General features: G+C 36.4%; 1 long non-coding RNA gene across 1 annotated transcript in view; it reads left to right on the forward strand.

The window, feature by feature from the left end:
- Positions 1-12,734, forward strand: part of LOC121491706 — a 90,298-nt gene that overhangs the window by 74,199 nt on the left and 3,365 nt on the right. Inside the window, exon 5 of the long non-coding RNA XR_005988025.1 lies at positions 8,368-8,540. This is a non-coding gene — a long non-coding RNA (uncharacterized LOC121491706). The remainder of the gene's footprint in view (positions 1-8,367; positions 8,541-12,734) is intronic.

Consider the following 12,734-nt stretch of genomic DNA (forward strand, 5'->3'; position numbering starts at 1 on the left):
GGGCAATGAAGAAAGAAAGAGGATCATTGAGGATTTTTGAGTCAGGTACTGAAATGATCAAAATTACTTTGGTAAAATTAATTTGGAGGCATTAGGCAGTATAAATCCACAAATCTCCTTAAAATAATGCCCTGGGGACAGATTTCCTCACATAAACTGAAGGTGATGCTTGAAAAAGTAAAGCTAACAGATTCCACAGTAAAAGTTCATGTATAACCCAGGTTTGTCTCTTTCCAAATAGAAATTATAAGTTGTTTCTAGGCACCTACATGAAACAAACAGGGTGGTTCAAGTTGTGTCACTTCCCTGGCATTATTTCCAAATTAAAATGAATGAGCTTTTAAGACTCTTTTGAAAAGGTTTGTAATAGAAGGTAGACTTGGTAGGTAGAGAATAACTGGGACTAAGTTTAACTTGAAAAAGTAAGAAAAAATGAGTAAGGAAAGCTTTTTAGATAGCAATAACCCTTCACTTACCAGTGTATGGTGAAGGAAATAATAAAAATTATTGTTTAAATTATTTTACTACTGTAAGTTCTATGCAAGTTAGAAGGTGAGAAGCCTGTGTAGGCTGTGAAGTATTTGTTTTAAAGAACCAAGCTGGGGGGTAAATGAAGTCATGAGGCTGCAGCACCACCCACTATTGTGAGGGGACTTTACTCCTTTAGGATACACGGAAATATCCTCTTCATAGTGATAGTCTAAGAGATTTCTCCTCATATGCCTAGAAGGAATCCAAGAAGGGAACTGATGAAAAAATTGATTATTCCTATTTGAAATTTCAGATATTAGGATTGAATTTGTATTTTTTAAAAAAAGATTTTATTTATTTATTCATGAGAGACACAGAGGGAGAGAGAGGCAGAGACACAGGCAGAGGGAGACGCAGGCTCCATGTAAGGAGTTCGATGTGGGACTCCAGGATCACACCCTGGGCCAAAGGCGGTGCTAACCCGCTGAGCAACCCGGGCTGCCCAGGATTGGATTTGTATTTTGATTTATTCTTGAGACATATATGATAGAATCCCCTTCCCAATCCCAACACACAGACACACAGACACACAGACACACAGACACATACACACTAAAGTTGTTATTTCTCTAATCTACAGTCTTGAGTGAGTATGAGTGAGTGAAATGTATAAAAGAAAACATTTTTTGAGGTAGGAATAGATTCATCATTGAGTTTCCCTGCCAAATTCAGAATTAGATAGTGGAAAAATTCTATTTATTTTGAGTTTGTGAATCTGCCAGCAAACTGTTGGGAAAAATAAAGACAAGCCAGATGAGGACTTGGGTTATGGAATGAACCATAGATGACATATGACTGAACTTTTTAAGAGAAGAATATAGTTTTTCTTACTTTTATTTCTCAGTTTTAGTTTAGAGTCTTTAATAACTCTGATTTGCAGCATGCTTTTCTATTGTACTATAACTAACTATAGCAGCAAAATGGAAAACAGCATATTGCAGTGTTGAAATTGACCTTAAGGGTTGGGAAATTGAAAATATCAAGTTTCCATAGTAACACTAATTTAGTCAGATCACACATGTTGTTTCTGAGCCATTAGTTTACTCTTAGATGTTAAAAGAACATAATATTTACTCTGTAATATGGTTAATGTTATAATGCAAAGCAATTTCATATTTTATGTATGTATATTTTATTATGGTAGGCTTGGCATTTCATTGCTTGTACTATTTTAGAAAATGTGAAAATGTTCTAAAGGTTTTTTTTTTTTAAGATTTTATTTATTTATTCATGAGAGACACAGAGAGAGGCAGAGACATAGGCAGAGGGAGAAGCAGGCTCCTCACAAGGATCTTGATGTGGAACTGGATCCCTAAACTGGGATCACACCCTGAGCCAATGGCAGATGCTCAACCGCTGAGCAACCCAGGAGTCCCTATTCTAAAGGTTTTTCAAAAAGTTTCTGAAGGTAATTAAACAGGGAGTCATGAACATATCACACTTAGAAAAATGATAAGATAAAGATGAACTGGATTTTGAAACTTTGCACCAGCATTTTTGGTTGAATTTCTGAGAATTTATTTGGTCTTCCAAATGAATTGCTTTTAGGTGGTCTGATTTTAATCACAGTTATCACAGTTATCACATTCTGTATGGTATATCCTTGACATCTACTAGGAATTTGTCCCAAGTCCTTTTAGAATTCCCAAATTCATGAATACTACTATAATTCTGTGCATTGGCTGATTTGGGGGGCCTATTATTCCACAAAAAAGCCTTTTCCTCCACAGCTTTATGAGAGTTACTATTATGATAATGGATCTAGCAAAGGGCAAAGCTTCCTTCTCAGTGTGCCCTCTCCTGGGGCACATACCAAGCACATCTCTAGGACTGGTCCTCATATATTGATTTCCTATTTTGTGTGGTTCAAATCTGCTTCTCAATGAAATGACAAAATGCTACATGTCTTATCTTTAAGCTCACTCATGACTGAGGGTATTTACAAGCAAAATTGGTCTATAGTTTTATTTTCTGCAGACATTCATGAATATTAGAGTCTATGCTACCCAAATTTCCATACAGTTTATTCAAATTTTAAAAAAACAAGTAGGGATCCCTGGGTGGCGCAGCGGTTTGGTGCCTGCCTTTGGCCCAGGGCGCGATCCTGGAGACCCGGGATCGAATCCCACATCGGGCTCCCGGTGCATGGAGCCTGCTTCTCCCTCTGCCTATGTCTCTGCCTCTCTCTCTTTCACTCTCTGTGACTATCATAAAAAAATAAAAATAAAAAAACAAGTAAATTCAATGAAACATGATAGTCATGCTTTTTGATAAATATGTGAATATGGATACAATTCTTAGTTAACTGGATTGTTCATTTCTTGCCTATCTGAGTCTAAGAAATGCTGAGAAACTTAATTTAATTCAAGAAGTATTTACTGAATGACAACATGGTGGGCATTGTGCTAGGTACTGGGGATATACTGATAAATAATGTATGGTAGTAGTAGTCATAGCAGTAGTATAGCAGTAATAGGTTTCATAGTGGGTAAGAGTGTCTGGCATTTGGTAATCACTAGATTATTTAGCTATTATTATCTTATTATCATTTTTAAAACGATTTTATTTATTTACTTACTTATGAGAGAGACACACACACACGAGGGGGTGGGGGGGGAGGCAGAGACACAGAGCGAGAAGCAGGCTCCATGCAAGGGAGCTTGACGTGGGACTCTATCCCAGATCTCTAGGATCATGCCCTGGGAGGAAGGTGGCGCTAAACCACTGAGCCACCCAGGCTGCCCTCCTCTTATTATCATTATTTGCCTTTCATATGCCAGTACTTACATTGCTTCATTTAATTCTTACAACAACCCTGTTGAAGAGATTGGCATTACCTTCATTTTTATAGTCCAGAAACTGGGGCTTTTAGAGGCTAAGCAACTTGCCTGAGATCACCAATATGGTGACTGGTAGAAGCAGAATTCACACCCAGAATATGCTTGACTGCCAAGCCAGTGTTCAAATATATTACTCTATGCAGCCTGTCCCTGGCTTAAAGAAGCTCTCACCTAGTTTTTCCAGGAGGCCCTGTCCAATAACTAGCTTAGATTCTTCAAAGTTTCCAGAGGAGGTCTTTTGGGGCTATATTCCAGTAACTTATTCCCCTAAAGTCAGTTAGAAAAAAAAATCTAACACAAATGTCATGTATTGCACTTGAAATCTATTTCTTCCTTAGTATAGAGAAGAAAATACATCTACTCATGCTGCAACCTAAAGTCAATACATTCTAGTATTTTCTCTTACGTATACTTAGAGAATCCATTGTTCAATGAGGGAATAGCACAAATTATATTATGAAATCTTTTGTTTTTCTCTTTAATGTTAAAAAGCTCAGTTAAGGAACTGAATCATTTGTTGCCTATTTGGATACTCTTTCTGCCCTTGACTTTGATCATGTTTCAATATTATTTTCCAGGGTCTTCTGACTGTCTGCTCATGAGTTAGGACCTCACCTTGTAGTTTTTAAGTGTTCTCAATTTTCATACCACATGATGGGCAAAAAAAAATCATGAAAGGGTGGGAAGAGGATCAATTAATAACATGAAGGCCAAAGGTATGAACATTTAGGGCCATGTTTAGCGCAAAATTTCTCTTATGTAGAAATAGCTTTTCTGTGGTTAAAAAAAAGAAGGTTATCATTTTTGGGGGAACCGTGACAGAATTTTAGATGCTGAGGAACAAGGGAAAGGAGTTTAAGTAGACTGAGAGGTAGAAAAGCGATGCAGAATGAAGGTAGGATAACTGTTGTGCTTCTACTATAGTCTTATATGCTCTTCAGGGTCAGTGACGTTGTAGAAAACCAACCTGTTGCTCCCAAAAGGAGAAATTGTTCAACGTTTCCTTTTTTTCTTGTTTAGTGACTCTTATAGGTAGTGTTTTTAAACTCTAGATTAAGGGATTGGGCTTTTGTTTCTCCTAAAAAAAAAAAGCCTTATGAGCAATATATACTTAGAATTGAGGTTCTCTGTGAAAGATGGGTGATTACCTAAAAAACAGGCAACTTTTTCGAGGGAAAAGTAGTCTTCATTTTAAAGGAAGAAAATTCCAGTGCACACCAAATATGACACAAGGCTGATACCCACCCAGTGGTCAGATATATTTTCCTGAGGGATTTTGTTGTGTTTATTCCTCTAGCATTTTTTCATTCCTGACTTTTGGGGTGGCCCTTCTCTGAAGAGTTTCCTCATCCCAGCTGTTATGATGTTTAATATAGAGTTGCCAACTTCTGATCTGGCGGTTCCAAGACACAGGGTGAGGAAAACAAAGCTTTCCAGTATTTTGAATCCTATCCCCCACCCGCACTGGAATTAGTGCTTTCATCTCTGGTCAATCCTGAATTGTTTTCAACCCTAGCTTCATCTCTGCTCTCCCCCGGAATAGCAGAACAATTACTAATGGTAAAGATCCATGTCCGTGTCCAGAGTTCAAATTACTTATCCTTCACACAAACCCCAACTTATTTCTCTTTTCCTTTTTTATTCCTTTCCTCCCCCCTACCCAAGCAAATTAGGTGGTTTTCTTTTGAGGGAAATATTTACTTTAAAGAGCTGTTTTTTTTTTTTTCAAGATAAAAATTAGATTCTGGTTTTTAAATTAAATAGAGTGTAATTTTTTCTTGGGAAAAGCAGGATAATCATCTGGTTTTGATCCTAATGTTAGTCCATGGGATGGCTTGACATTTCCAATAAGGGAAGTCATGGCATTTTTGTTTTAGAAATATACAAGAATGGCTAATCCCTGCTTCCTCCTGCCCTCTAGCCTGAATTGCTTAATAGTCAGGTAGAATGGTCCTGACTGGTCCTGTATTTTATGCCTGGCTTGCTGCAGGATTAGACAGATAAGGAATTTGGGTAAGCAGGACTAATATTCAGAGGCAGAAAGCAAGGCCTAGATATATGAAGAAACAGCCCATTTTACCAAATGTGGAAAGGCATAAATCTTACAGTACTATAACCTGTTGCTTTCTTCTGGCACGTTCAACATGCTATTATACTGTGAATACTTCTGGCAATGGAAACTATTTGGGAGATCAAATGGTGAAATAGGAAAATGTAGTTTTTTGGTTCTCCTATTATCCCCAAGTGTCTGGTACAACATGGTTGTTTCCACATAACTTTAAGGACCCCCACCCTCAGAGCCCTCACAAATTTGCCTTTTGGCAAAACCCCATGCTCTGGATCTTTTCCTCATCATTACCATCCACAGGAAGGATGGGATATCCATTGACCTCAAATAATTGGGTCTGCTTCCCGTATACACACTTGCTCACAGCCACATACAGGTAGATAGCTGGTTGGAAAAATATTAGCATCAATATAACATTTTACACTTTTACAATAGGAATCTTTTAGAATTAATTCCTTATCCCCAAAGAAACTGCTAATATAACAAATTAGTGGAAATATCAGATGATGTCAGGATAATTGGACAGGTATCTGGGAGCAAGCAGTCCTTCTAGGGTTTTATAGGCCCTCATGCATGTGGTCAAAGTTGCCTTGGAATCCTTACTTTTTTTTTTTTTAATTTTTTATTTATGATAGAGAGAGAGGGGGGCGGGGCAGAGACACAGGCAGAGGGACAAGCAGGCTCCATGCACCGGGAGCCCGACGTGGGACTCGATCCCGGGTCTCCAGGATCGCGCCCTGGGCCAAAGGCAGGCGCTAAACCGCTGCGCCACCCAGGGATCCCCTTACTTGTTTTCTATGGAGAAAAGTCCCTCTTACTTCCATAAAAAGGTCTTTTTAAAAAAATTTTATTTATTTATTCATGAGAGATACACACAGAGAGAGAGAGAGGCAGAGACATAGGCAGAGGGAGAAGCAGGCTCCCTGAGGAGAATCCGATGTGGGACTCCATCCTGGGACTCTGGGATAACGCCCTGATCTAAAGGCAGACACTTAATCACTTAACTCCTTTGAGTTGTCTACCATGAGAAAGTCTTAATGCAAGCTTTGAAGGACAAAACAGATTTGTAATGAAGGAGGAATGCGTCCTTATTTTGACCAAAAAAATGCGAAGATTAAATGGTGCCCCCAATATTTCATAGCACTTTAGATGAGAAAAACCCAGATTCCTGTGTTGTTTTCACTGTATTATTCTCAGACTTTTGTATGCTTGACAAATCTTGTTCACATTTCTTCTCTTTTTCCTCTTTCTGCCTCATTTATATTATTTATACCTCGTTTCTATATATGAAAAAAATTTTCTTCTAAACAGTTAAAATACTTATAAAGTTTTTTGTTGTTGTTTTTATTTTTTTTCTTTTTTGTTTTTGTTTTTTTTTTAAAGAATGAAGGTAGGTAGAAATTTTCTTTTAGCAGAATGGAGAATATTTAGGAGATCCAAGTCATATTTATATTATTATTTGTATTGACATTATATTTGACTCTTCCCTCAAATCTCAAATATGATGGAAACTTTTATGAATGCTTGAGTGGATTTGAATATCTCCTTTACTGATGAGGATTTGGAATTTTTGTTTATCAAAATATACTTTGTACATCATCTACTCAAATTTGTATAAGGATTAATTTTGCATAACTTAAAAAAAATAATTCATTCCTGTTTATTTATTTATTTATTTATTTTATTCATTCCTGTTTAAACATTAAAGTGTGCTTCTTAGGGATCCCTGGGTGGCGCAGTGGTTTAGCGCCTGCCTTCGGCCCAGGGCGCGATCCTGGAGACCCGGGAGCGAATCCCACGTCGGGCTCCCGGTGCATGGAGCCTGCTTCTCCCTCTGCCTGTGTCTCTGCCTCTCTCTCTCTCTCTCTCTGTGACTATCATAAATTTAAAAAAAAAAAATGTGCTTCTTAAATTTTATACCAATATAAAGCATAATTATTTTATTTAGTATTAAGGAGCTACATTGGTCAAAATATTAAGCTATTTTTGGTTTGTTTACTTATTTTCAGTTGTCAAAATAAGCATAATTGGAAACAGCTGCTTTGAGATTATTTTTGACAACTCCTCACATTCAGATCTAACATGGATAACTTTAAGAAAATGAGCCTTATCTAATTATAATTTTTCCTAGAGTATATATTCAGATTGCTGTTCTGAAAATTAGAAGAAAATTAAAAACAGAAACTGATCATTTAAAAACTAGTACTATAGTTTTATAGAAAGACATTTTCCATGGCTTTCTCATTTTTGTATAAATTGGTTAGCTTCATTTGGCTATTTTACATATAACAACATTTTACTATTCTCTGGCATGATTAAAATGTAGTAGAAGATTAATGAAGGGTTTCTCTACCCTTTTATTCTTGTCTTCAATCTATACTTAAACTTATTTTTATTTCCAGAACAGCTTAATAATATGATTTGATATTAATAAGAGATTTAGAAATTTTCAATATTTTAATAAATTTTGTGATTAAAGAAGCACATTTTTGGGGAAGTTCCTCAGATTAATTTATCTCACTCTAAATGAGCTCTTGATTAAATTTAGAAACTAGGAAGCAAAAAAAAAAAAAAGAAATTAGGAAGCTACTGAAAATATTTTTTAAAGTACCAGTTTAATATAAAATCATATACTATTGGATAACTTTTTATTCTAAATTTATCCATATAGAACATATAATTTATTTTAAGAATTTTTTAAAAATATTTTATTTATTTATTCATGAGAGACACAGAGGGAGAGAGAGGCAGAGACACAGGCAGAGGGAGAAGCAGGCTCCATGCAGGGAGCCCGATGTGGGACTCGATCCCAGGACTCTAGGATCATGCCCTGGGCAGAAGGCAGGCACTAAACCTCTGAGCCACCCAGGCATCCCTTATTTTAAGAATTTAAAAAAGAAATATCATGTGACTTTTTTTCTCTCCTAGACCAGAGAATTTGGCAAAGACCAGAATAAGGATAATCAAGGACACCTAACATCCATCTGAAAGTATGGGAACTGCTTATTTTACTGTTCATGCTAGGATTCCATTCTTATGTGCACACTACATAACTTGCAAAGAAGGAATTGGGCTCCAGAAAACTTTTACATGGCAATATGGTAAGGCATAAAGAACACTGGACTATGGGTTGATAGTCCTGTATTCCAAACTTTGCTTTTCATCAAGCCATTTCTCTAGGCCTCACTTTTTCCCTCCAAACATAATGATGAGGATGGATTGGATAACTTTCCTATTTTCACCCTTTTTGGTATTTTGGGATATTTGGAATGCAGTCTACAACTGATTCCCTCTCATGTTTCCTACACTGTCCACCTCAAGCATTTTGCCTTTTCCTTAAGGTTTACACTTTCTCACAGACACACTCATTGACTGCAAATGACTATAATTCTGAGAGCAAAACGAATGACACATCATGGAGCACAGTAAAAACAAAACCAAAGCAAGAACACGTTGTCTAACATGAGCTCCTATGTAATAAAACCTTTTTAAGTCCTTACTGAGAAGTCCCTGATGAAAAAAAAAATCATCCCTGACTTCTGCCATCTACAGGTAGGTGGTGATCCTTGCACATATGGAAACCATTTGAGGAAATGCCCACCAAGGTTTATTGTTACCTTGGAAACCTGGCATTTTCCCCCTTTAAATTGCTGCTGTATTCTTTGTTTGGGGAATTAATTCTATTAATGACTGGACTCCATTATAAGGTATTAAAAGTAAAAATACTGCCTTTTAAAAAATATCTACTCTTAGCAACTTTCAGTTATGTAATATAGTATTATTATTTGAAGTCACCATGCTGTAAATACCATCTCTCATTATTTATTTATTTTATAATTGGAAATTTGTATGTTCTGACTTCCTTCACTCATTTCTCCTACTGCTATTCCCCCTTTCCCACCTCTTCCTTGCCTCTGGTTGTTTTCCATCCTGCTGCTAATTTAAACTTCCTGAAGCCTAGCTCTGAAATTTTTAATTCCCTGCATAAAAAAATCTTCAGTGATGCATCTATTTATAGCTCTTGGAGGGATCTCTCTCCTTGCTTAACTCCTACATTCTAAGGGACTTGACTCAGTATTTGACTTATTTTTTCTCCTCCAGACCATGTGGAATTTAAAAATTTTAAATATTTTTATAATCAAAATAAAAAATTAAAAGTTAAATTAAAATTTAAAATTTTTAATCTTGTGAAATATAAGATATAAAAAAGTACATAATGCTTATATGGATAGTTTAACAAATATTTATACAGTGTAATCACTTTACAGGCTGTAACTTATAACCACCATCCAGGTCAAGATACAGAATGTTACTGATACACAGAAAGCCTCCTGTGTATGTATTTCCAATTATCCTCTTCTCAATCCCAAGCTCTTTTCCTTCCTCCAGAGATCATCACTGTCCCAACTATTATAGAAGTATTTCTTTATTTTTCTACATAATCTTATACTTGGGTATATACCTCTTAACAATGTAATTTGTTTTTCTCTGTTCTTGACCTTTATGTAGAATTGTATTCTTTGTATGACTTGCAAAATATTAGGAATTATTTTAGGAGACAAAAGACATTATTTTAGGAATTATTCAAACTGTTGTTTGTAGCTATGGATTATTCATTCTCACTGCTGATTAAGACCAAAATTTATTTATCCATTCTGTTGTTGATGGATTTTTGAATTGTTTACAATTTTTGGTAGTGATAAACAATGATTCTATGAACATTCTTGTTCATGTATTGTGGTATACCTAAACATATATCCCTAGCATAAAGATTTGGGAGTAGAATTGCAGAGTCATAGGATATGTATGTCTTCAACTTGAAAAGATGATATAACATACTTTCGAAGATTTTGTACCAATTTATATCATTCATATTATGAAAGTTCCTGATGTTCCATATTTTGGTTAACTCCTAATATTGCCAAAATTTTATATTTTTTTCTCATCTGATGTATGAGTAGTAGTATTTCATCATGGTCTTAAAATGCATTTCCCTGACAAATAGTGACATTGAACACTTAATTACTTATTTATTTATTCATTTATTTATTTATTTGAGTGAGAGAGCGTGTGAGGTCGGAGGAAGGGGCAGAGGGAGGAGAGAATATTAAGCAGACTCCACATGGAGCCTGATGCAGGGCTGGATCTCAGAACACCCTGAGATTATGACCTGAGCCAAAATCAAAAGCTGGATGCTTAACTGATTGAGCCACCCAGGTGCCCTGACACAGAATGTTTTATTAAAAATTTTTTAAAGATTTTATTTATTTATTCATGAGAGACAGAGAGAGAGAGGCAGAGACACAGGCAGAGGGAGAAGCAGGCTCCATGCAGGGAGCCTGACGTGGGACTCGATCTTGGGTCTCCAGGATCACTCCCAGGGCTGAATGCGGCACTGAACTGCTGAGCCACTGGGGCTGCCCCTTAAAATTTTAAATTTAATTCCAGTGCAGTTAACATACAGTGTTATATTAGTTTCTTTTTTTCCTTTTCTTTGTTTTTTTTTTTTTTTTTTTGGTATATTAGTTTCAGTTGTGTAATTTAGTGATTCAACACTTCCAATCAACATTCTGTGCTCATCATAACAAGTGCGCTCCTTAATCCATTCACCTATTTCACCCATCCCCCCACACATTCCCCTCTGGCAACCGTCAGTTTGTTTAGTACAGTTAAGAGTCTATTTTTTGGTTTGTCTTCCTCTCCCCACTGCTCTCTGTTCATTTGTTTTGTGTCTTTTTTTTTTAAGATTTTATTTTTAAGTAATCTCTATACCCAATTTGGGCCTTGAACTCACAACCCTGAGATCAAGAGTTGCTTAGTATACTGACTGAGCCAGCAAGGTACCCCCATTTGTTTTGTTTCTTAAATTCCACAGAAAAGTGAAATCATATGATTTTTGTCTTTCTCTGGCTGACTTATTTTGCTTAGCATTATACTCTCTAGCTCCATCCATGTTATTGCAAATGGCAAGACTTCTTTCTCTTTCATGACTGAATAATATTCCATGTATGTGTATACCACATCTTCACTCATTCATCTACCAATGAACACTTAGGCTGCTTCCATAATTTAGTTATTGTAAATAATGCTGCAATAAATAAACATGGGGGTGCTTATGTCCTTCTGAATTAGTGTTTTTGCATTCTTTGGGTAAACATCCAGCAGTATGATTCCTGGATCCTAGGATAGTCCTACTTTTAATTTTTTGAGGAACATTTGTACTGTCCTCCACCATGACTACACTAGTTTGCATTCCTGTCAACAGTGCACAAAAATTCCCTTTTCTCTACGACCTTATTAACACTTGCTCTTTCTTATGTTTTTGATTTTGGACATTCTTACAGGTGTGAGGTAAGATCCCATTGTGGTTTTGATTTGTATTACCCTGATGATGAATGATACTGAGCATTTTTTCATGTGTTTGTTGGCCATCTGGATGTCTTTTTTTTTTTTAAGATTTTATTTATTTATTCATGAGAGTCACAGAGAGAGTAGCAGAGACATAGGCAGAGAAAGAACCAGGCTCCACGCAGGGAGCCCGATGTGGGACTTGATCCCAGGTGTCTAGGATCATGTCCTGGGCCAAGGGCAGGCGCCAAACTGCTGAGCTACCTAGGTGTCCGCATTTGGATGTCTTCTTTGAATAAATGTTTATTTATTGCACGGAATATTTTATTTATTTATTTATTTATTTATTTATTTATTTATTTATTTATTTATTTTAAATTTATGATAGTCACACAGAGAGAGAGAGAGAGACAGAGACACAGGCAGAGGGAGAAGCAGGCTCCATGCACCGGGAGCCCGACGTGGGACTCGATCCCGGGTCTCCAGGATCAGGCCCTGGGCCAAAGGCAGGTGCTAAACCGCTGCGCCACCCAGGGATCCCGACTCGGAATATTTTAAAATTTGATATTGGTCATTGGAATTTCCTCTTTTGTGAAGTTTAAATCTTTCCACCATTTTTACTCCTGTGTACGTTTCTCTTTCCTTGTTATTTGTAGCAGTTTCTTATATTCTGGGTACTAGTTCTTTATTAGTTATATGGATGGCAAATATATTTTCCTACTCTTAGAGTTGAATTTCTATTCTTTCTCTACAGTTGTTTGTAAGTAGGTCTTAATTTTAATTTATCAGTGATTTTTCCATTATGAGTACTTTTAGTGCCTCTTTAGAAAATCCTTCCCTGGTCCAGGGTCAAGAAGAAATCAACCAATATATTCTAAAATTCACTGGATTTGAGTTTGTGTGAGATATAAAAGAGGGGTCCAATTTCATTTTTTTCAGAATGGCCC

The sequence above is a fragment of the Vulpes lagopus genome, chromosome 5, assembly GCF_018345385.1.
Source record: "Vulpes lagopus strain Blue_001 chromosome 5, ASM1834538v1, whole genome shotgun sequence".
NCBI classification, from domain to species: Eukaryota; Metazoa; Chordata; class Mammalia; order Carnivora; family Canidae; genus Vulpes; species Vulpes lagopus.